The 25,659-nt window shown below is 44.5% G+C and overlaps 1 long non-coding RNA gene across 1 annotated transcript; it reads right to left on the bottom strand.

Moving 5' to 3' along the window:
* Positions 1-3,688: 3,688 nt before the first annotated feature.
* On the bottom strand, positions 3,689-4,425 carry LOC123134176 (uncharacterized). Its single transcript, XR_006465556.1, has 2 exons — positions 4,009-4,425; positions 3,689-3,923 (listed from the first exon to the last, which is right to left on the bottom strand). It is a non-coding gene; the product is annotated as an uncharacterized lncRNA (long non-coding RNA).
* Between the last annotated feature and the right edge of the window lie 21,234 nt (positions 4,426-25,659).

Raw genomic sequence — 25,659 nt, 5'->3', positions numbered from 1 at the left:
CGTAAGCCTCAGTGTTCTTCCTGAGCTGTCGGCCCAAGGCAATGTGCATCAGCCATTGGAAGGTCGTGCCTGCATTGCGCAACCTAAACGGCATGCAACTGTAGCAGTATACCCCACATGGGGTCAGGAAGGCTGTCTTCTCTATGTCTTCCACAGCCATCTTGATCTGGTGATAACCCAAAAACGCATCCAGGAAACACAGCAGGCCGCACTCGGCGGTGGAGTCGACGTTCTGGTCGATGCGGGGAAGCGGGAACAGATCTTGGGGGCAGGCCTTGTTGAGGTTGGTGAAGTCGACGCACATGCGCTCCTTTCCCCCTTTTTTGGCAAGACAACGGGGTTTGCTAGCCATTCGGGGTAGCGAACCTTGCGAATAACACCTGCTGCCTCCAGCTTGCGGGTTTCTTGGACGATAAAGGCCCACTTATCCATGGACTGCCGCCTCGCCTTCTGCTTCACAGGGCGTACATTGGGGCACACATTCAGGTGATGCTTAATCACCTCCCGTGGGACCCCCACTAGCTGCTTGGGTTCCACGCGAACACCTCCTGGTTTGCACGCAAGAATTTCACCAACGCCTTCTCTTGGTGGGGTCGAGGTCGGCACCTATGGTGAAGGTGGCTCCCGAGGACCCGTCTTCCTCAACTGGCACCTGCTTGGTCTCCGCCTTATCTTGAGTGAACAACTGCTTCTTTTTGGTTGGTGCAATTTCCTTGGCCTTGGAGGCCAGCTTGAACGCCATAAGAGCCTCCTTGGTATCTCCAGCTATGGTGAGGACTCCATCGCTCCCGGGCATCTTCATGAGGTTGTAGGCCGGATGGGTTGCTGCCATGAACTGAGCCAGGGCTGGGTACCCGAGGATGGCGTTGTATGGGAGGCCGATGTGAGCAACGTCGAAGTCGACTAGTTCCGTACGGTAGTTGTCGCGGGTGCCGAAGATCACGGGAAGGTGGATCTGCCCCAGGGAACTGGAGAAACCACCCCCGACGCCTGAGAAGGGCTTGCTGGGTCGGAGCCACTCCGGCGGTACGTGGAGGAGGCTGGCACCACCGTCGATGAGGGTCCTGGTGACGGCCACCTGGCAGATGGTGGGCGTGCAGAGCATCGGGAGCGCACCCGAGCAGGCGGTGTTGACGGTGTGATCATCCGAGTCGAAGTTCAGGTCGGCTTTGGGCGCCACCCGACCCGAGGGAGCTCCTTGCCGTGGGAGGACGGTGCTAATCTGGCGAAAGAACGGCTTTGCGTGGCGGTCTGAGGGTGGCGCCTGCGAGCCGCCCAGGAGAGCTACGACGACTGGGGGCGCCGGCGCAGCGTAGTGGGCGAGGAAGAGGTCACGGTTTGGTAGGCACATAACTTTCATGAGTGAACCGTGTGCTATTTGAAAATGTTTTTTTGGAAGGGGTCATTTGAAAACATTTACATGTGCTGTCGAAAGGGATGAGGATCATCGTTCAATCAAGGAGAATCCAACGGTGCAGATGTATGATCCATGGGATTTGGGTTCTAGGCAATCAGAATGCACTGACTCAGATCACGCGCGTGGCAGGGGGGCATCGGCCATGGTTTAGTGCACACATGGCTTTCGTGAGTGAATCGTGTGCTATTTGAAAAAAAATTACATTACCTAACATCACATTTTTGTTTGAATGAAAACATGAGTTCATCGTTTCACCTCCAAATTTTTTCCAAGGTAAGAAATCATGATTGTACCCTATGGTTTGATTTTCTGGTACATTTTAACAGGCAGCAGGCCTCGCTAGGAATCTCAAACTTTGAATATGCAAAAAGAGATCTCGTTTGTATATATATATATATATATATATATATATATATATATATATATATATATATATATATATATATATATATATATATATATATATATATATACAGACGGTCTATTAGCAGAATAACTATTCTGCACACCACTTTCGCACTGCACGCTGAACGCAAGTGCACTGCATCTTCTTGACGACGAGCACTGCAATATAGACTAGTGAACTTCGCGTTGAAAAAAACTGCACGCAGTGTTTTTCTGGTACTGTTTTCGCTCTAATTTTTTGATTGTTTATCGGAACGAGGCATATAATATACCGTTGAAAGCTATGGATTAGACGCAACTTCGCTATGTTGAACACTTTTCGAGATTCCTCGTGGTTTAAGACAGTTTTGAAAATGGTGCGGCGGATGACGATTGGCAGCGAGCGTTTTTTCGCGTTTTTTTCTAAATCGCTTGTCGGAATGAAGCAAATGATACGTCGTTGGATAGATATCGTCGAGATGCATCTTTTTTATATATAAATCTTTCTCTAATTCATTACGGTTGAAGAGCAGTTTCAAATTTACTAAATCGCGGAACTCTGTTTTTTAAATTTTTTGAAATTTTCGGTACTGTTTTCGCTCTAGTTTTCTAACCGTTTGTCGAAACGAGACGTACGATACGCCGTTGGAAAGCTATGGACAAGGCACAACTGTCGTATGTTGAAATGTTTTTGAGATTCCTTACAGGTTTTTAGTTAATTTTGAAAATCGTGCGGCTGACATCGAGAGGCAGCGGCTGTTTTTTTGCGAATTTTTTTTGAACGGCTGGTCAGAATGATTCAAACCATACGTCATTGGAAAGATATCGACGAGACGCAACTTCTTCATGTAGAACACTCTCTCTCATTCATTACGGTTTAAGAGCAGTTTTGAATTTACTGAAATGCGGACACTCTGTTTTTCGCAACACCCAAATCGACGTGGGTACTTCATCCGACTGAAAACTGCACTGCAAAGGACGAAAAAACGCACTGCATCACACGGGTAAGAGAACTGCATGGTTTCTTTTATTCAAACGTAATTTTTTGAAGGACGAGAAAGTAGAGTGCACTTCACATCGGGTGTAAATGAACCACAACACTATCAAGAAGTGAACCGCATTACTTTTCTTCGCTTCCGTAACAATTTTTTTGCACTTACGGGGTGAACAACATCATACGGCCGATCGCACTGCTTGAGACTGAAAACTGCACTACAGCTGACGGGCAAGCGAGCTGCATAATTTCTTTTGTCGGACGTAAATTTTGTCAAGCGAGGAAGTGGTCCGCACTGCACACCGGGCGTAAGTGTACCGCAAACATACGGAGAAGTGAACCGCATTACTTTTTTTGTCGTTTCGATAACAACTTCTTTTCTGTTGCACTTATGAAATGAACATCATCAGACGGTTTCGATAACAACTTCTTTTCTGTTGCACTTATGAAATGAACATCATCAGACGGCCGTCCGCACTGCTTCATATGGAAAACCACACTGCATTAGATTGGCAAGCAAACTTCATTATTTTTATGCATTTTATATTAAATGGAGTGGACAGAGAATCCCTTTTTAAACCAATCTACATCCATTTTAAACGAATATGACTTCCGTGGATATACTGATTTCCAAAACGAAGTGCTTTTTTAAACCAATCTACATCCATTTTAAACCAATGTGACTTTCGTGGATATACTGATTTCCAAAACGAAGTGCTTTTTTAAACCAACCTACATCCATTTTTACTACTCTTTTCACTCTGCATTTCTCAAAACAACAAAATGAAACTTGAATGGATATCGATGTTCTCTTCTTTTTCTTACTGAGCGCACTGCAAATGATTTTCCAGAAGAAAATATAAACATGAGTGAACTTCAAATGAACATCCCGAGAAACAAATTGACGTTTTTTGTCGACCGCAGCAGCGCGCTGCATGCTGCTAGCTCATGAACTACAACCTGAAGCTCAAGAATAGACATAAAACTAGTAGCCATCTGGGCTGAAATTATCCACCCCAAAAATGAATAAGTGAACAAAACTGTACATTCATCCGCCACACCGTCCTACATACACGTGCTTGCCGGACTGCATAGCCACGTTGCACCACCATCCTTGGTCGCTGTCACCTACCAGAACCATGAGCTTGGATCAACAACAGAGAGGATCTCAAGCCACAAAAGAGGCGTAGGGTGGCGTCGGGTGACGGCTTACCTTTGTTCTTCCACTCGATCTAGAATTAGAAGGATCAGTGAACTCCAGCGGGACCGCCCGAAATCAAAAAATTAGTGGTCCGCGGTAGTGAGCTGCATGGCCACGCGCCACCGAACCGCATCACGTGGCGCACTGCTCGGTAGATCCTGATGCACTACAATGCCACGACAAGAATCTCGTCAACCCCCACATCACTTGGAGTGGTTTTGGACGATGACCCACGCGACGGAGGCACACAAGGCAGGTGGTGGTGGGGTGAGGCACCGCTGTGGTCCGGTTCGTCCCCATGGTTGCCAGCCAGATCTTGGGATGAGGCAGGTGGTGGGTGCAGGTGGGTCGTGGTGGTTCTCGCCGGCCAAATAGCGATAGAGGAAGGTGGAAGATGGTAGGTTGGGGGGGGGGGGGGGGGGGGGGGGGGGGGGGATTGGAGGTGGAGGGGCAGGGCTGCTCGTCATGGGGGAACGAACTGCACTAGCCGACCGGCCGGGCTACGACGTCCAACATGCAGTGGTGCACATGCCCCTCCTCCTGCCACCTGCGCGACAAAGCAACGCATTGAAGCCAGAGAACCTCGGATCCGGCCCGGTTGGGGCGGATCTAGGCCATCGGCGGTGAGGGGAGGCGGTGTGTGCGGCGTGGGGCACGACGACGGAGGCGCGGGGACATGGAGGCGGCGGAGTTGCAGTGTCGGCGAGGTAGAGCCATGGCACGGCCGGGGAGGAGCCAGGATCCATGGTGGATCCGACGACGGGGCGTTGCGAGGGCGTCGTCGTGGCCCTGGATCCGGTGGTGGGAGGACATCGCGGCCTGGATCCGGTGGCGGCTGGTGCTGGGAGGTGTCCCAGGGGGCACGAGGACCAGCGCGGCTCACCAGAGGAGGGAGGAAGGCCACGGCGGGGCTGTGGCAGTTTGGCGTGGGATGGGCAGGACGGGTGGAAGGTGGAGGGAGGTGGGGCGGATCGGGGATGGGCGGTGGGGGGTGTACGGGGTGGTTGGGTGGGAAGAGGAGGAAGAAGGTGAGGTGGGGGATTTTTTTGATGGCTTTTTTATGCGTGCAGTTCGCCCCGGAGTTTTTACGCAGAGGGCAAGTGTTAGCAGAATAAGCGATTCGATATGCAGAATATGGTCTTAAGGGGTGTTATTAGAATAGACCCACCCTATATATATGGTCTTAAGGGGTGTTATTGTCGCACCTACACATGTGTGTTAGTAAGATCATTTGTGTGTCGCTTTGCGAGTTTTCATTCATTGTGCGAGAAACAGGAAAAAAACTTCAAACAGTTCGGTCGCAGGGTGTGGCCAGAGGCGTAGGCCTTGTTGGTATTTTAATTTTAGAAAATGCATATAGAGTTTGGAAAATAACGAACATCATTGTGTCATTGCGCGTGCTCTCACGATCGCATGGAAAAAATTTGATAAAGTTTGGCACAAGTTTTGGTGCTTGCACCTTCCATACTGAAACATCTCACAAGAAGGATCATAGTTTCCAAAAGGAGATGCGACACTTCGGACTACAAATCGTCGGTTACTAGCTACATCGTTCCAGCCCATTTTAGGTCCTCTGCTATGTTTAAGGCATTCTTTGCACTTACCTTGCATTGCATTTTCATGCATATAACTAATTAAAGTCAAAAACCCTACTACAACTACATGTGAGTCTTTTAGTTAGGCTATATATACTTTTTTTTGACTGTACACAGTAGGGTAGGCTATATATACTTAGGCTACTCATAGTGGAGAGTGTCATATACTAGTATCATGCATATATATATATATATATATATATATATATATATATATATATATAGGGAAAATCCATCCTACCACCTGGTGGTAGTTACCCCATATGTCTCATATACTACCATGTGGTACTATATATACTACTTTATCATTTTAAATATATTCATATACTATATCTAAGATATTTCAAAGCAAGTTACATAAAAAAATTACATATGAACCCATAATTTTTGTTATATTTGTGAAATACGTACATATTTGTACGTAAAAAAGAGCATACTCAAAACATGGTATATACTACCTAAAAATTAGTATATATACTACCTAATCATTATTATATACTACATACTACATGTACATACTCTTCATTTTGACAGATACTACGTACAACATACAAAGCGCAGGTGGTGGTAACTACCACTGCTTGTAGGAAACATTTGTCCTATATATATATATATATATATATATATATATATATATATATATATATATATATATATATATATATATATATATATGATACTAGTGTATGATACTACCTTTTATTAATTATAACGCATAGTATAATACATAGAGTATAGTATCATAGATCATATTTATTGCCATGCATGACACAAATTAGCATCGCATTTAACATGATACGGTATCTACCTATATGTTACCCTAACCCTCTCTCTCTATATATAATTTTTTGCCACATCAGCACACCTGCTATTTCCGAGTGCATGACATCGTCGGCTATGATACCACCACTATGGTCAGCCTTATATAGTGGGGAGTATCATATACTATATATAGTATCATGCATATGGTACTAGTGTATGATACTACGTACGAACCTTCATACCTTCATCGTGCATATATAGTATCATAGAGTAGTATATATCATAGATGATCGTATTTATGGCCATGCATGACACAATGTAGTATAGCATTTATTATATACTCTCTCCGTTCGGAATTACTTGTCTCAGAAATGGATGTATCTAGAACTAAAATACGTCTATATACATCCATTTTCGTGAAAAGTAATTCCGAACGGAGGAAATATATATATATATATATATATATATATATATATATATATATATATATATATATATATATATATATATATATATGTTATGGTATCTACTTATGTTACTGCTTCTTTGCCATATCATCATATTTGCTATTCCCGAGTGCATGATACCGGCTATGATACCCCCACTATGGCCACCCTAAGGCTAGTCGTAATATGGGAGTATCAAGAGGTATCATGCATGCCAACTAGACTTTTTGGATGATCTGGCACATAGTTAAATGAGGAAAGAGAGGGTGTGGTATCATATCATGATACCGTATGATATTAAATGTTGTACTACTTTGTGTCATGCATGTCATTTAATAAGGCAACCTAAGATACTAACTTATGATACTATGCATGCGTGCGTTACAGTGGTATTATTGATCATATACTAGTATCATGCATATATACTCCCTCCTTTACGGTTTATAGGCTTATCTCAAAATTTTTGTTTTTCCATTTTATAAGGCTCAATTTGGTTGTTCCCCATCACATGTTCAGATTCCAAGGTGCAATAAATCATTGCATGCAAGTATTAAGAGAAAACTGACCAATGCATGTACTTTATGCATGCATGTATTGCAATTAAGGAAAACAAAAGCATTAATTGGGTGTTTTTGCAAACTACAAAAAGTATTCCACCACTCACCATCTACCTTGGTTGGTGAGATTTCTGAATTAAGCCCTATAAACTGAAAAGGAGGGAGTATGATACAAGTTAGTCTATGATATACTAGCTACCTCACTAAGAGCATGGTTAATAATACAGCCAACAATCGGCTATAATAAGTTGCCATGTCATATACAACCAATCTCTTAGCTGGCATGTACAATATTAAGTTTTAAATATGTACTTGTTTATCAATAGTTGGCCCACCTTACATCCTCACAAAGTGTCTTGGGTCTCGTGTTACAGCTGGCTCTACTAACTAAGAGCTCACTTATCTTCTCTCTCTCTTCTCTTTTCTCCAACTAATAAGCACATATATATTATTCTATTCCTTATAGCCTGCTTATTTAACTCTATCGTACTTGCTCTAAGACTAGCCACAATGGAGAGTAACATACACTAGCAACATACACATATCCCTAGACTATGTTACTACCTCTCATAGTGGGTAGTAACATAAGTATGGTAACATGCAAAGCCTCATTTATTAGGTTATAGACTCATACATGTGATGTTACAGTAACTAGCTAAGTTACTCAAACTACCTCTCTCCTCATTAACTCATTGCCACATAAGCAAATTTGTTGAGTTGGACTCGATGTTACTGCTGAAGTTACTCCCACTGTGGCTAGTCCAATACATAGTATCAAAAGAGTAGTATCATATGTAGTACTTTATTTATTGTCATGCATGACACATAGTAGCACAACATTTATTATGATACGATTTCATGATATGATACTTAACCCTCTCTTTCTTCATTTAATTCTATGACAACTCATAAAAATTTCCTAGTTGGCATGCTTGATACTAGCTATGATACCCCCTTACTATCATCCTAGCAAAGAAGGTGTACAGATCATTTGGGCATCGCTTTGTGAGTTTTCATCCGTTTGTTCAAGAAGTGGGGAGAAGTTTCAAACATTTCGGTCGCGAGGTGCGGCCACTAGTGTTGGCCTAGTTGGTATTTTAATTACAGGAAATTCAGATGGAGTTCGGACATCATCAAAATCGATGTGTGCCCGTGGCGTGTTCTCACGACCCCGTGGGAAAAAATGGTAAAGTTTGGCACAAGTTTTGATGACTGCTCCTTCCAAACCGGAGCACCTCACATGAAGGATCATGGTTTCCAAAAGGAGACGTGTCAATTCAAACTCCTGTGGCCGGTGACTTCATTGTTTGGCCTCATAAAAATTTCCACGGTACGCAATCACCATTATACCACGGGTCTGATTTTCTGGCGCATTTCAGGTATCGTTAGCTATATTTAAGACATTCTTTGAGATTAACATGCATTTTTTGCATAAAAATAAAATTACAACTGGAACTGCATGTGCTGTCGAAAGGGGTGACGATCGTCGTTCGATCTGGGAGCATCCAACGGTGCAGATGTACGGTTCGTTGGGTTTGGGTTCTGGCAATCAGAAAGCATGACTCAGATCATGGGCGGGGTTTGGTCGGCACACGACTTTCATCAACGAACTATGTGCTATTGGCAAACCAGATTGCATATTTTTGTTCACACATACTATAGTGAGATCAATTGAGTGTGCTACCTCTATGATATAATAATAATAATAACAAAAAACAGTTCATATTCATTGCCTGAGACACAACATATCAAGGTCAACATATTAATGGTACTTACATCAACAGGAAACCAGGCATAACTCTCAAATTCAGTACACGCGATATTTCTAAATTAAACGAATTAAGTTGGAGGGTAGGTGTCACGCCCAATATGCGACCCTATCCAAAAGGAACTCGACGGTCCCACCTAGGATAGACCCGCATATTGAAACACTTTTGCAAGGTGGATATCATTACATCAACATTACATAATAGATGGGGATACATACAAAAGGCATACAATGCCACACGAATACAACATCACAATACATAAGAGCATCATCCGACTACGTATGAAACACAAACAGACACTCAAACGACATCCACCCTGCTAGCCCAGGCCGCCGACCTGGAACCTATCCCCTGATCGAAGAAGCAGAAGAAGAACTCAACGCAAGCAAGCATCGCTCTCACGTCATGATCATCGCATAAACCTGTACCTGCAACTATTGTTGTAGTAATCTGTGAGCCACGAGGACTCAGCAATCCCATTACCATGGGTATCAAGACTAGCAAAGCTTAAAGGGAAATGAAGGGGTAGGTGAGGTTGCAGCAGCGACTAAGCAAGTATGGTGGCTAACATACGCAAATAAGAGCGAGAAGAGAGCAAGCAGAATGGTCGTGAAGCTAGCAATGATCAAGAAGTGATCCTGAACTCCTACTTACGTCAAACATAACCCAGAAACCGTATTCACTTCCCGGACTCCGCCAAAAAGAGACCATCACGGCTACACACACGGTTGATGCATTTTAATTCGGATCTGGTGTCAAGTTATCTACAACCGGACATTAATAAATTCCCATCTGCCCATAACCGCGGGCACGGCTTTCGAAAGTTTAAACCCTGCAGGGGTGTCCCAACTTAGCCCATGATAAGCTCTCGCGATCAACGAAGGATATACCTTCTCCCAGGAAGACCCGATCAAACTCGGAATCCCGGTTTACAAGACATTTTGACAATGGTAAAACAAGACCAGCAAAGCCGCCTGATGCGCCGACAATCCCGATAGGAGCTGCACATATCTCGTTCTCAGGGCAACACCGGATGAGACATCCTACGAGTAAAACCAAACCTCGAGTTTCCCCGAGGGGGCCCCGCAGTCTACTCGGTTTGGACCAACACTTAGACAAGCACTGGCCCGGGGGGGGGGGGCTAAAATAAAGATGACCCTCGAGAGAGCGACTCCCAAGGGAAAAGGGCTAGGTGAGGAAAATGGTAAAACCAAGGTTGGGCCTTGCTGGAGGAGTTTTATTCAAAGCGAACTGTCAAGGGGGTCCCATAAATCACCCAACCGCGTAAGGAACGCAAAATCCGGGAACATAACACCGGTATGACGGAAACTAGGGCGGCAAGAGTGGAACAAAACACCAGGCATAAGGCCGAGTCTTCCACCCTTTACCAAGTATATAGATGCTTTAACAATATAACAGATATTGTGATATCCCAACCAAAATCCTGTCCACCATGGAGAAATCTTCAACTTCACCTGCAACTAGCAATGCTATAAGAGGGGCTGAGTAAAAGCGGTAACATAGCCAAACAACGGTTTGCATAGGAAAGGTATCAAAGGTTAGAGGTTCATGGCAATATGGGAGGCTTATGGGAGGCTTGATAAACAGGTGATAGGTAGCGCAGCAAATCGATAGAACGAAGCAACTAGCATAGCAATGATAGTAGTGAGATCCAGGGTAGCGGTCATCTTGCCTGAAATCCTGCTAGGAAGAAGAACGAGTCCATGAAGAAGATGAAGCCACGTAGACGAACCAAGCGTAGAGGAACGAATCCTCACGATCGCAACGAAACGGGAACTATCGAGAAGAAGCACACAACATTGTAAACACACCACACATAGACAAGACATGATGCACAAACAAGAATGATGCATGACAAAGCTACATGAAGCTACTCATGGCAAGAGCCGATGCAAACAAAAACAACACATCAAAGCAAGTTTAAATGAGGCCGGGAACAATATATAACAATTCCGGTAAGTCCTCCTATGCAAATTTCGAAATTGGTCTAGATATGAATAAACCTTATGTTCAAGTTGTTAAATAGCAAGTTAAGATGCACCAATATGAGCTACACGAGATTCTAGTCAAGTTACATATAAAGATCATTTAGTTCGGAGCTACGGCCTAGAAGATATGAGCAAAACAAGTTAAACTTGGCATTGATGCATAATGCATACAAACATCGAGCAAACACCTCAAAACATGGATGCAACATGATAATATGGAACTACATGCAATTCTAAGCAAGTTTCATATAGATCACACTCAAAACGGAGCAACGGTTCAACACACACACTCTATACAAGTTATAGCAACAATCTGACCAAAACAGCAACTAGGCATATTGCAAGCACCAAAACAACATGCTACAGCACCTTAACATGAGAACAAAAGGCATGGGCATGAAGTACAGGTAAAGCATAACAAAACATGAACACTGAGCTATCTCCATAAATCACTAGAACATGCTCCAAAACACATGGCAAAATAGCAAATAATATCAGTTTCAGACTTTGCAGAAAATAACATCAGGTTGCAATGTTTAGAGCTATCAAACAACATGTTACAGGAACTTATCATGGCAAACAAAGCCATGGCATGAATCTACTAAATTCATAGATCAAAAGTTCTTTAGTGACCATGAGCCAAAAAGGATCAGAAGATATTATGGCACCCATGTAAACATAGCAAGTTATATTACAGATTCAAACATGGCAGGAACAGAATTATGAAGGCATGTAGGTGAGCTTGTACCACTCACCACAGAGCAATATATAGCATGGCAAGGCAACCAACAGTAAGAAGGCATGTTTGTGAAGCTAAGCATGGCAATAGCAAGGTCATAGGGTGCATGGAACACTAGCAACAATCATGGCAACAACTGAACTTAATGTTAACAGGCTGACAGCAACATCATTTAGCAACTTTAGAGCAAGATTACAACAAGCTACAACAGGCTATAAATGCAAACAAGGGCATGGATAGATAGAGCATGACATGTAGAACAAAACACCCTTAGTGAACATCTCCAGATTATGCATAGAATGGTTTGTAGAAGCAGGTTTACATAGCATCACCAAATAACAGATTCAGCCTAGCAAAACAGCAACAGCGAGTACACTACTTAACAAGCTCGATACACTCACCACAAGTCATTGCATGACAAGATAAGCATAACATCAGCAATAAGACATGTTTATGAAACAAACCAAGGCAAGAACAAGGTCATAGCATGCAAGGATCAACTACAACAACCTTGGCAAAATTGAATAACATGTAAACAATCTGCCAGGAAACATTTTGTAGCAAAAGTAGAGCACAAAAAATGACATGCTAGACTACTCCATAATTGCAACCAGAGGCATGAATGGATAGAGCATAACCATATGTTCAAAACATCCTTACTGAAGTATCTCAAAATATGCATGGATCTCTCTGTAGCATCAAGTTTACATGGCATCACAATAACATCAAAACAGGGACTAAAATCAGCAATATCACGAAGCCTAGTTTGCATGCTTGTGCTAGTCACCACATTGATCACAAAAATACATGGTAAGCACCTCTGTAAAGAAGACATGGCATAAAAACATGTTGACATCAACCTCATAGGATGCACACATCAATCATGGCAAAAATGACAAAAGAGCATGTTATAACAGACAACAGACAACATTATGAAGCATTTTTGCAACGATGATTCAGGCATCAAGATGAGCTCAAATGAACATGATGCAATGGAATGAAATTAAGTACTCGTCGAGACGAACAATTTGACATATTACACGCACAAAACGGAGCTACAGATGCAGAGATATGATGCGATGAACATGGAAACATAATGTCAGGGATCTCAGGGACAGGCGATTTTTACCTCCGCGAAAGTCAACGCGGGACGGAGGGATCCGGGATGGGCAGGGGCGTGTTTGGAAGGAGGAATGGGTGGATCTCATCCACCCGGTGGTTCCGGGCTGGATCTCACCGGATCCGGCCGAAGACGACTCCGACGAGGCACGGGGAGGCGCGGGCGAGCTCCGGCAACGAGGCCGGTGAGGTGGAGGCGAAGGGCAGCGGGGCTCGAGGGCGGCGCGGTGAGGCGCGGCGCCGCGGCACGGAGGCGCGCTCCGGCGGCGGGGCCGAAGGCACCGGGCGGCGCGCGGGGCCGAGCGCGGCCAGAGGAGAGATGCCGACGGGGCGCCGAGCGGCGGCGCGGCACGGGAAGCGGCCGGGCGGCGGCGGGCCCGATCTGGCCCGGGGCGGGCCCGATCTGGGCTCCCTCGGGCCGCGACGGCGGTGGTGGCGCTGGGACACGTGGCGAGGTGGGATTGGCTGCGGGTGGCGGCACGGACGTGTCCGGCGCGGGCAGACATGTCCGGCGGGCGAGAGGGAGGCTAGGCTAGGGTTTCGTCTGTGTTTTCGGGGGAGGGGGACTAATATATAGGTAGAGGGAGCTAGGAGAGTCCAAATGAGGTGCGGTTTTTGCCCACACGATCGTGATCGAACGACCGAGAGCATGGAGGGGAGTTAGATGGGTTTTGGGCCACTTTGGAAGGGTGTTGGGCTGCAACACACACGAGGCCTTTTCGGTCCCTCGGTTAACCGTTGGAGTATCAAACGACCTCCAAATGGCACGAAACTTGACAGGCGGTCTACCGATGCTATACCAAGGCCACTTGGCAAGACTCGGTCCATTCCGAGAAAGTTTAACACCCGCTCACAATGAGAGACAAAAGGGAACGCCGGATGACATAGGAGCACCGGATCGCAGAACGGATAACGGGGAAAATGCTCGGATGCATGAGACGAACACGTATGCAAAATGAAATGCACATGATGACATGATAAAATGCAACACGCAAGCAGATGACATGGCAATGACGGCGAATAACTGGCAGACACCTGGCACATCGAAACCGGGGCGTTACAACACTCCTCCACTAACAACAGATCTCGTCCCGAGATCTTAGGACCGAGACGGAAGAGAAAAAGGGGAGAGGAGAAAGAAGAACTCAAGAGAAGAAGCAAAGAATCGAGAGCACTCGAGAAGAAGATAGGAATGACGAGAATCGAAAGCTCACGGAATCGGATAGACTATGAAACCACTCCGGTTAGAACGAGATAAGAAAATGAATGAACAAAAGAATTTAGACGGCACTCCGGCTGAACATGGAAAGAATAGAACATGAACTAAGGAGGATGGAATGATACTTGATGATCTCTTGAAGAATGAATTAAATCATGAAGAACCACCATGAAGAACTCCGGTAACAAAAGGATGATGAGATAGAATGAAGGATGAAAGAATAAGAGGAGCCTTGTGATGATTTAGATGGAGGTTTCGCCGAAATGGCCGAGGAAATTTGAACTCCGGAAAAGAAAAGATGAAACACTTGGAACTAGAATTTATTCATTAAGAACAAACTCCGAAGGAAAGGATTACTCACTTGGATGAAATAAGAATAAGATTTATTGTATGCTTATCCTTCATTAAATTAAATTGATGACAAGCAATGGATTTTGCATACTACTTATTCTTCTTCAAAAGGATTGAGAAGGGATAGCACAAAACTTGAGAAGGTCTTCATGAACCACTGGTAGGATTGAAAGAACGAATGGATTGAAATGATAATCAAAGAAAAAGAATCTTGAACAAAGCACCGTAAGAATTCGAAAATGACTGATGAAAGAGACTGAATCACCGGGATAATTGGATAACGGTAGCTGAAATGTGAGGAAGAAGAATTCTTCTGGAACGATGGCCTACGGTGAAAAGAAATGCAAAACAACTCCTGACATACTGCGGATGGGTAAGAAAGAATATCTGACAAATGGAATAATTTGAGAGGATAATATGAAGCTAGAACCACGGAACTTCGAGAGAACGGACAAGGTTTAAGAGGAACTCTTCTTTGGTCTTCAAATGACGACGAGAAAACACCATCAAAGTTACTGAGATACTCCGGTAGAATGAAAAGCAAAGAGGTTGAGCCAACAATGAAAAGAATTTGAAAGCGATCTTGGGGAAGGCCTGTGACTGATGGAATCCATTCTTACATCACACTTGAAAAGAATTTAAGAATAACTCTAGGAGAATTAGAAGAGTCAGGTAAGATCCTTGGAAAAGACCTGTGGGTTAGGGCCCACTGAAGAGATAACACCGTTGAAAAGGTATGTTGAACAGATAGATGATGCACTGGAACAATTGAAATATTTGAATGAGGTGACAACCTCGAATTAATTGACACACATACGAATGTCCTGAGATGTCTTACGAACTCCGGGATGATTGAATGGCGAGATGCAAACGAGCAGGGAAAACACTTGATCCAAGGAAAAGAATATGATCAACCCGAAAATTGGAATTGAATCCACCAGAAAAGAGATGAAGAATGTCCACCGAGACGAGAATTCACCGGTTGAAATGTTTGAGGGAAGAATGAAGAGGCTCCGTACAAATGAAAATTGATGCTCGAAAGAGACTCAGGCTCCGGGAAGAAAAAGGGTGGGAGGGCGGGAAAACAAAGGCAACTTGGAAGGGGAAACCTACGAATAACTTGAAGAGAAAGCACCGGTTGAAAGAAAGCAAAGGCTTCGCACGAGTAGGATGGATACTCGATTATGGACTCCGGATCCGAGAAGAAAAGGGGTGGGTGGGTGGGAAAAGAAAACAACTGAGGATAGAGAAATAACTACGTTGAGAGCAAACTGAGGATTGACCTTGCAAAGATAAAGAGGGTCGAGTCAACTTGACGAGAAATGCACCGGATGAAAAGAGCTGAGAACCCAACGATCGAAAAAACCAACTGCGTGATCCTAAAGAAAAATTTGAAGGGGAAGAGGAGTAGTTCAAAACACCTACGTCAAGATTCCTTACCAGAGCGACGAAGGGGCTGAGGAGTAAAAAGAATTCCTACTCTTCGATATAACTAGACTCTGAAAACAGTTTTCTTCTAGACTCAACAACGGCCAAACTACACGATCAATCAAGGGGGGCTCCTAAGGTCGGTCGAGGCTCTGATACCAACTTATCACACCCAATATGCGACCCTATCCAAAAGGAACTCGACGGTCCCACCAAGGATAGACCCGCATATTGAAACGCTTTTGCAAGGTGGATATCATTACATCAACATTACATAATAGATGGGGATACATACAAAAGGCATACAATGCCACACGAATACAACATCACAATACATAAGAGCATCATCCAACTACGGATGAAACACAAACAGGCACTCAAATGACATCCACCCTGCTAGCCCAGGCTGCCGACCTGGAACCTATCCCCCGATCGAAGAAGCAGAAGAAGAACTCAACGCAAGCAAGCATCGCTCTCACGTCATGATCATCGCATAAACCTGTACCTACAACTGTTGTTGTAGTAATCTGTGAGCCACGAGGACTCAGCAATCCCATTACCATGGGTATCAAGACTAGCAAAGCTTAAAGGGAAAGGAAGGGGTAAAGTGGTGAGGTTGCAGCAGCGACTAAGCAAGTATGGTGGCTAACATACGCAAATAAGAGCGAGAAGAGAGCAAGCAGAACGGTCGTGAAGCTAGCAATGATCAAGAAGTGATCCTGAACTCCTACTTACGTCAAACATAACCCAGAAACCGTGTTCACTTCCCGGACTCCGCCGAAAATAGACCATCACGGCTACACACACGGTTGATGCATTTTAATTCGGATTTGGTTTCAAGTTATCTACAATCGGACATTAACAAATTCCCATCTGCCCATAACCGCGGGCACGACTTTCGAAAGTTTAAACCCTGCAGGGGTGTCTCAACTTAGCCCATGATAAGCTCTCGCGATCAACGAAGGATATACCTTCTCCCAGGAAGACCCGATCAGACTCGGAATCCCGGTTTACAAGACATTTCGACAATGGTAAAACAAGACCAGCAAAGCCGCCCGATGTGCCGACAATCCCGATAGGAGCTGCACATATCTCGTTCTCAGGGCAACACCGGATGAGACATCCTACGAGTAAAACCAAACCTCGAGTTTCCCCGAGGGGGCCCCGCAATCTACTCGGTTCGGACCAACACTTAGACAAGCACTGGCCCGGGGGGGGGGGCTAAAATAAAGATAACCCTCGAGAGAGCGACTCCCAAGGGAAAAGGGCTAGGTGAGGCAAATGGTAAAACCAAGGTTGGGCCTTGCTGGAGGAGTTTTATTCAAAGCAAACTATCAAGGGGGTCCCATAAATCACCCAACCGCGTAAGGAACGCAAAATCCGGGAACATAACACCGTTATGGCGGAAACTAGGGCGGCAAGAGTGGAACAAAACACCAGGCATAAGGCCGAGTCTTCCACCCTTTACCAAGTATATAGATGCTTTAATAATATAAGAGATATTGTGATATCCCAACCAAAATCCTGTCCACCATGGAGAAATGTTCAACTTCACCTACAACTAGCAACGCTATAAGAGGGGCTAAGAAAAAGCGGTAACATAGCCAAACAACGGTTTGCATAGGAAAGGTATCAAAGGTTAGAGGTTCATGGCAATATGGGAGGCTTGATAAACAGGTGATAGGTAGCGCAGCAAAGCGATAGAACAAAGCAACTAGCATAGCAATGATAGTAGTGAGATCCAGGGTAGCGGTCATCTTGCCTGAAATCCCGCTAGGAAGAAGAACGAGTCCATGAAGAAGATGAAGCCACGAAGATGAACCAAGCGTAGACGAATGAATCCTCACGATCGCAACGAAACGGGAACTATCGAGAAGAAGCACACAACATTGTAAACACACCACACATAGACAAGACATGATGCACAAACAAGCATGATGCATGACAAAGCTACATGAAGCTACTCATGGCAAGAGCTGATGCAAACAAGAACAACACATCAAAGCAAGTTTAAATGAGGCCGGGAACAACATATAACAATTCCAGTAAGTCCTCATATGCAAATTTCGAAATTGGTCTAGATCTGAATAAACCTTATGTTCAAGTTGTTAAACAGCAAGTTAAGATGCACCAATATGAGCTACACGAGATTCTAGTCAAGTTACATATAAAGATCATTTAGTTCGGAGCTACGGCCTAGAAGATATGAGCAAAACAAGTTAAACATGGCATTGATACATAATGCATACAAACATCAAGCAAACACCTCAAAACATGGATGCAACATGATAATATGGAACTACATGCAATTCTAAGCAAGTTTCATATAGAGCACATTCAAAACGGAGCAACGGTTCAACACACACACTCTATACAAGTTATAGCAACAATCTGACCAAAACAGCAACTAGGCATATTGCAAGCACCAAAACAACATGCTACAACATCTTAATATGAGAACAAAAGGCATGGGCATGAAGTACAGGTAAAGCATAACAAAACATGAACACTGAGCTATCTCCATAAATCACTAGAACATGCTCCAAAACACATGGCAAGATAGCAAATAATATCAGTTTTAGAGTTTGAAGAAAATAACATCAGGTTGCAATGTTTAGAGCTATCAAACAACATGTTATAGGAACTTATCATGGCAAACAAAAGGCATGGCATGAATCTACTAAATGCATAGATCAAAAGTTCTTTAGTGACCAGGAGCCAAAAAGGATCAGAAGATATTATGGCACCCATGTAAACATAGCAAGTTATATTACATATTCAAACATGGCAGGAACAGAATTATGAAGGCATGTAGATGAGCTTGTACCACTCACCACAGAGCAATATATAGCATGGCAAGGAAACCAACAGTAAGAAGGCATGTTTGTGAAGCTAAGCATGGCAATAGCAAGGTCATAGGGTGCATGGGACACTAGCAACAATCATGAGAACAACTGAACTTAATGTTAACAGGCTGACAGCAACATCATTGAACAACTTTAGGGCAAGATTACAACAAGCTAAAGCAGGCTATAAATGCAAACAGGGGCATGGATAGATAGAGCATGACATGTAGAACAAAACACCCTTAGTGAACATCTCCAGATTATGCATAGAATGGTTTGTAGAAGCAGGTTTACATAGCATCACCAAATAACAGATTCAGCCTAGCAAAACAGCAACAGCGAGTACACTACTTAACAAGCTCGATACACTCACCACAAGTCATTGCATGACAAGATAAGCATAGCATCAGCAATAAGACATGTTTATGAAACAAACCAAGGCAAGAACAAGGTCATAGCATGCAAGGATCAACTACAACAACCTTGGCAAAATTGAATAACATGTAAACAATCTGCCAGGAAACATTTTGTAGCAAAAGTAGAGCACGAAAATGACATGCTAGACTACTCCATAATTGCAACCAGAGGCATGAATGGATAGAGCATAACCATATATTCAAAACATCCTTACTGAAGTATCTCAAAATATGCATGGATCTCTCTGTAGCATCAAGTTTACATGGCATCACAATAACAGCAGAACAGGGACTAAAATCAGCAATATCAGGAAGCCTAGTTTGGATGCTTGTGCTAGTCACCACATTAATCACAAAAATACATGGTAAGCACCTCTGTAAAGAAGACATGGCATAGTTCAAAACACATGTAGACATCAACCTCATAGGATGCACACATCAATCATGGCAAAAATGACAAAAGAGCATGTTATAACAGACAGCAGACAACATTATGAAGCACTCTTGCAACGATGATTCAGGCATCAAGATGAGCTCAAATGAACATGATGCAATGGAATGAAATTAAGTACTCGTCGAGACGAACAATTTGACATATTACACGCACAAAATGGAGCTACAAATGCACAGATATGATGCGATGAACATGGCAACATAATGTCAGGGATCTCAGGGACTTAGGCGATTTTTTACCTCCACGAAAGTCAACGCGGGACGGAGGGATCCGGGATGGGCATGGGTGCGTTTGGAAGGAGGAATGGTGGATCTCATCCACCCGGCGGTTCCGGGCCGGATCTCACCGGATCCGGCCGGAGACGACTCCGGCGAGGCACGGGGAGGCGCTGGCGAGTTCCGGCGACGAGGCCGGCGAGGTGGAGGCGAAGGTCGGCGGGGCTCGAGGGCGCCGCGGCGAGGTGCGGCGCCGCGGCGCGGAGGCGCGCTCCGGCGACGGGGCCGAAGGTATCGGGCGGCGCGCGAGGCCGAGCGCGGCCGGAGGCGAGACGCCGGCGGGGCGCCGAGCGGCAGTGCGACACGGGAGGCGGCCGGGCAGCGGCGGGCCCGATCTGGGCTCCCTCGGGCCGCGGCGGCGGTGGGTGGCGCGAGGACACGTGGCGAGGTGGGATTGGCTGCGGGCGGCGGCGCGGACGTGTCCGGCGCGGGCGGACATGTCCGGCGGGCGAGAGGGAGGCTAGGCTAGGGTTTTGTCTGTGTTTTCGGGGGAGGGGGACTAATATATAGGTAGAGGGAGCTAGGAGAGTCCAAATGAGGTGCGGTTTTCGCCCACACGATCGTGATCGAACGACCGAGAGCATGTAGGGGAGTTAGATGGGTTTTGGGCCACTTTGGAAGGGTGTTGGGCTGCAACACACACGAGGCCTTTTCGGTCCCTCGGTTAACCGTTGGAGTATCAAACGACCTCCAAATGGCACGAAACTTGACAGGCGGTCTACCGGTTCTATACCAAGGCCGCTTGGCAAGACTCGGTCCATTCCGAGAAAGTTTAACACCCGCTCACAATGAGAGACAAAAGGGAACGCCGGATGACATAGGAGCGCCGGATCGCAGAACGGACAACGGGGAAAATGCTCGGATGCATGAGATGAACACGTATGCAAAATGAAATGCACATGATGACATGATAAAATGCAACACGCAAGCAGATGACATGGAAACGACGGCGAATAACTAGCAGACACCTGCCGCATCGAAACCGAGGCGTTACAGTAGGTATAAAGACTAGTCTTACGGCTTAATTCCCATATACATGGGGGAACTGGGCTCATTACGTTGACCACGAATGAACTTGGGTTTTCTGATGATTTTACGCTTTTCTATTACACGGGTGCATTATCCCTTGGCTGGCAACTCATCAAATTCATCGTACTCGTACTCATCGGCAACATCGTTGACACCCAGTACCCTTCTCTTCCCATGCAGCACTAAATGGAACTTCTTATGCAAGGGGTCTTCCAGCATCGCTGGCAAGAATGAATGGGTCCGTGTGATATGCCATCGTTGTCCTGTTAACACAGGTCTTCCTGTACTCATCAATCCTTACCTGACCAAGAGGGATCCATGCGCACCTGAATAATGACACCTTAACTTTCACATAGTTAAGCTCCCAAATCTCTTTGATGGTTCCATAGTATACCCTTTTATCAGCTTCATTTATAGTCATGCATTCTATTGGAACACAACCATTCTAATATGAGGTCCTCTGATCATGCTCCTTAGTGTAGAACGTGTATCCATTTATGTCATATGCTTAGTACATCAACACCATAGGTGATGGCTTTTGTGATAACCACGTAGCAATGTCATTAATGGATCCCTGTGCCAAACGATTCTTCAGCCATTCGACATAGTTCTTAGTGTGCTCCTTCATCTCCACATCTGATGAAGGCACCATTGGTAAGAAGCTTTGGCGTATCTCCGCCAAGTGTTCTTCGGCATAAGCGCTAAGAACTAGGATGTTAAGTAGTACCTTTGTAGGATCGAAAGTATGTCTAGAGGGGGGTGTGATTAGACTACTTGACCAAATAACAATCTAGCCTTTTCCCAATTTTAAGTCGTGGCAGATTTTAGAAACTTATCACAAGTCAAGTAATCAACCTACACATGCAAGTCTAAGAGTATAGGAGCGTAATGTAAATCATTGCATATGAAGGTAAAGGGGAGGAGTTTGGAGGGAGCAAACGCAATGTAGACACAGAGATTTTTGGCGTGCTTCCGATAGGTAGTGCTATCGTACATCCACGTTGATGGAGACTTCATCCCATGAAGGGTAACGGCTGCGCGACTCCATGGAGGGCTCCACCCATGAAGGGTCCACGAAGAAGCAATCTTGTCTATCCCACCATGGCCATCGCCCACGAAGGACTTGCCTCACTTGGGTAGATCTTCACGAAGTAGGCAATCTCCTTGCCATTACAAACTCCTTTGTTCAACTCCACAATCTTGACGGATGCTCCCAAGTGACACCTAACAAATCTAGGAGACACCTCTCTCCAAAAGGTAAGATATGGTGTGTTGATGATGAACTCTGTCCTCTTGTGCTTCAAATGATAGTCTACCCAACACTCAACTCTCTCTCACAGATTTGGATTTGGTGGAAAGATGATTTGAGTGGAAAGCAACTTGGGGAAGGCTAGAGATCAAGATTCTTCTGGTTGGATTGGAATATCTTGGTCTCAATACATGAGTAGGTGGTTCCCTCTCAGAAAACAAATGCTGTAAGTGTAGGCACATTCTGATGGCTCTCTCCTAGAATGGAGGAAGGGTTGAGGGGTATAAATAGCCTCCACACAAAATCTAACTGTTACACACAATTTACCAAACTCGGTGAGACCGAATAGTGAAACTCGGTCAGACCGATTTGGTTTAAAATGTGAACGTTAGGATTTTTGGTGGGACTGACATGTCAACTCGGTGGGACCGTTTTCATTAGGGTTAGGGAATAATGTAATCTCGGTGACACCGATCACATGAACTCGATGAGACCAATTTCTATAATAGAAAAATAGAGAGTTGGTCAGGTAAACTTGGTGGGGCCAATCACTCATTTCGGTGAGACCGAAACATTATGAAAAGGAAACAGAGAGTTTGCATTGCGAACTTGGTGGGACCGATCACTCATCTCGGTTAGACCGAAATGTTATGAAGGGAAACGGAGAGTTTGCAATCCCATCTCGGTGAGACCGAGATCCCTATCAACAAGACCGAACTGATTAGGGTTTCTAGCTATGGCTATGTCAAGTGAACTCGGTGGCACCGGATAGATCAAATTGGTGGGGCCGAGTTTGACTTTTGGTTTGGGACATATGAGGATATGATAAAGTGGTTGAGGGACTTTGGAGCATATCACTAAGCATTTTGAGAAAGCAAGCCATTAAGCAACACCTCATCCCCTTTTAATAGTATTGCCTTTTCCTATGGACTCAATGTGATCTTGGATCACTAAAATGAAAATGTAGAGTCTTGATCTTGAGCCAATAAGTGTTCTTAGCATTTTGAGGGGTCCACATCTCTAGTTCATGCCATGCCAATCATTGAACTTTCTGAAATGATTATCTTGAAAGAGTATTACTTCAATGAGCTATATGTTGTTAAGAATTACCAAAACCACCCAAGGATTAGTTGCACTTTCAATCTCCCCCTTTTTGGTAATTGATGAGAACATATAGATCAAACGTTCAAGAAATGATAATAGGAATGAAATATATCGTTGCTTTGAGAAGTAGGTGATAAGCAAGAGCTCCCCCTAAATTTGTGCATTATTTAAAATTTGCTTTTGAACGCAAATGCACAATCGATTAGGATCATGGGCTACTCTTCCATGTCACATACATCTTGGTGGAGCGCTCAAAATGATGGAATATGAAATATGCACTCATCACCAAGGCAAAGTGAATGATCATACATGAGATATAAATAAAATCATCATCCAAGCACAAGCATTAAAGTATGATATGATCAAACACATGATCATACAAGTATCACACACACACATAAAGTATCATCCAGGCAAGTAAACAAATAAGTATCAAACAAGTAGCAAATGAGATAGAAAAAAGAAGCAAATCTCTCTCTCTCAAAGACTATGATCTATACACTTTCTCCCCCTTTGGCAACAAGTTACCAAAAAGCTCAAAAATGCATAGTGCTATGCGGCTGTCTAGGCTTGATCTTCGGGAGGTGATGTGGAGAGGACTCCTAGGACGAATGCATCTGTTAAAGTTGTTGGAGCTGGTGGAGTGGCAACTGGAGGGGCTACCGAAGCTATGGCTGCAGGTGCTGCGTAGTAGCTCTTGTGTCTGTCACAGGCACTGATGCGGATCTCTGTGCCCTAGGCACTCGCTGAAAGGCATCAGTAGTAGTTTTCCCTTTCCTCTCTTCAGCTTCTTCCTGGAGCTGCTCAACAGTTGTTTGCATTTCAGTCACCTTCAAGTCAAGATCATAGAACTTTGTTTCAATGATCCTCTCCAGGCTCTCTTGATTCTGAGTCAGGGTGGCCAATCCTTTCTTAATCCTCAAAGTGGCTTGAATAAGATATCCAAGTTGATCTTGCTTTGACTTGAGAAAAATTTGTGAAGCCTCTTCAGCACTTGGCATCTTTGCTGCCTTCTCAGCTTTGGCTTTGTCCCTCTTATCTTGAGCCTCTATAGATGTGGGATCATCAGCATCCATGACAACTGTGTTGCCCTCAAAGTCAGGCCTCGAGGGAAGGTGTTCTTTATCCAATAAGTATGTGCATGTGCCCATCTTGGAGTTGATGAGCATTTGGATGTGTGGAGCATACCCACATGATCTCTTCTGGTCTGCAACTGTCCTCTTGATTGTTTCAACAATCAAACTCATCACTTTAAACTTCTGGGGCACATCAAATAACTGAAGCAAATTGATGGAGTGGCATCTGATCATCCTATGATCTCCTGATTTGGGCAACAAGGTGTGCCTCAAGATGGTGTTGATAGTGGTCGGTCCAGACAATAGATAATATACAGAGCCTAGCTTATGATTCTCCAAGGCTTTGTCAGGAATCTCCTTGTACATGTTGGCCATAGAGTTGTGATCTATCTTTCTCTTGGCATAGACATCTATGTCATCCTCAAGCTCTGTAGGGGCATTTATCAGCTTGCCCACTCAGCAATTGTTGATTGGTACCTTGTACCTTCAGACATCCATACAATCCTTCCATCATGAAAGAAATGAGTTGTAGAGTAGAATTGCATAATGAGCTCACACTAGTACGTGTCGGTGCTATACAAACGGTTTTAAACCCCTTTCCGCGACGACATTTGGAACCGTCGCCAAGTGAGTGTGGGTGATAGGGGGGTCCTTCCCACACGACCCAGAAATCGTAGGGGATATGCCCTCCTGGGACCCAGGCTGGGGCCGTGTGCGATCGGGCGAGGCATCGAAACCCAATCATTTCCATAGGTATGTACATCCCAGAGAGTGAATCCCAGAAAATCATTTTCGTAGGTATGTTCATCCAACACGGTGAATCCCAGAAAATCATTTCTGTTTGTATGTATATCACACGCAGTCAATACAAGGAATATATTTCCGTTCTTATGTACATCCCACACAGTCAATCCAGGGAAAACGTTTCCGTTCGTACGTACATCCCACACAGTTTTATGTGTAGGCTCATGTGTCAAAGATGTAACTATCACACACGGTCTGCCTTGGTTAATTGTTTGCTTTTATCAACTATATCACACACGATTTGATGAATAAAACTATGTGGTATTGGGCTATCCATCGCAAGTGCTTTTACTGCTAGAACCGTTTGCAAAGGTCCATGACACATTTAGCAGGTTTATTAGTTTACAATTAATAATTCCAGTATTACGCAAATTCACATTTCATATGAAACAGCTATTTTCCAATTTCATATCAGG

The sequence above is a fragment of the Triticum aestivum genome, chromosome 6B (genome assembly GCF_018294505.1).
Source record: "Triticum aestivum cultivar Chinese Spring chromosome 6B, IWGSC CS RefSeq v2.1, whole genome shotgun sequence".
NCBI lineage: Eukaryota > Viridiplantae > Streptophyta > Magnoliopsida > Poales > Poaceae > Triticum > Triticum aestivum.
This window is presented reverse-complemented; position numbering and strand designations above follow the sequence as displayed.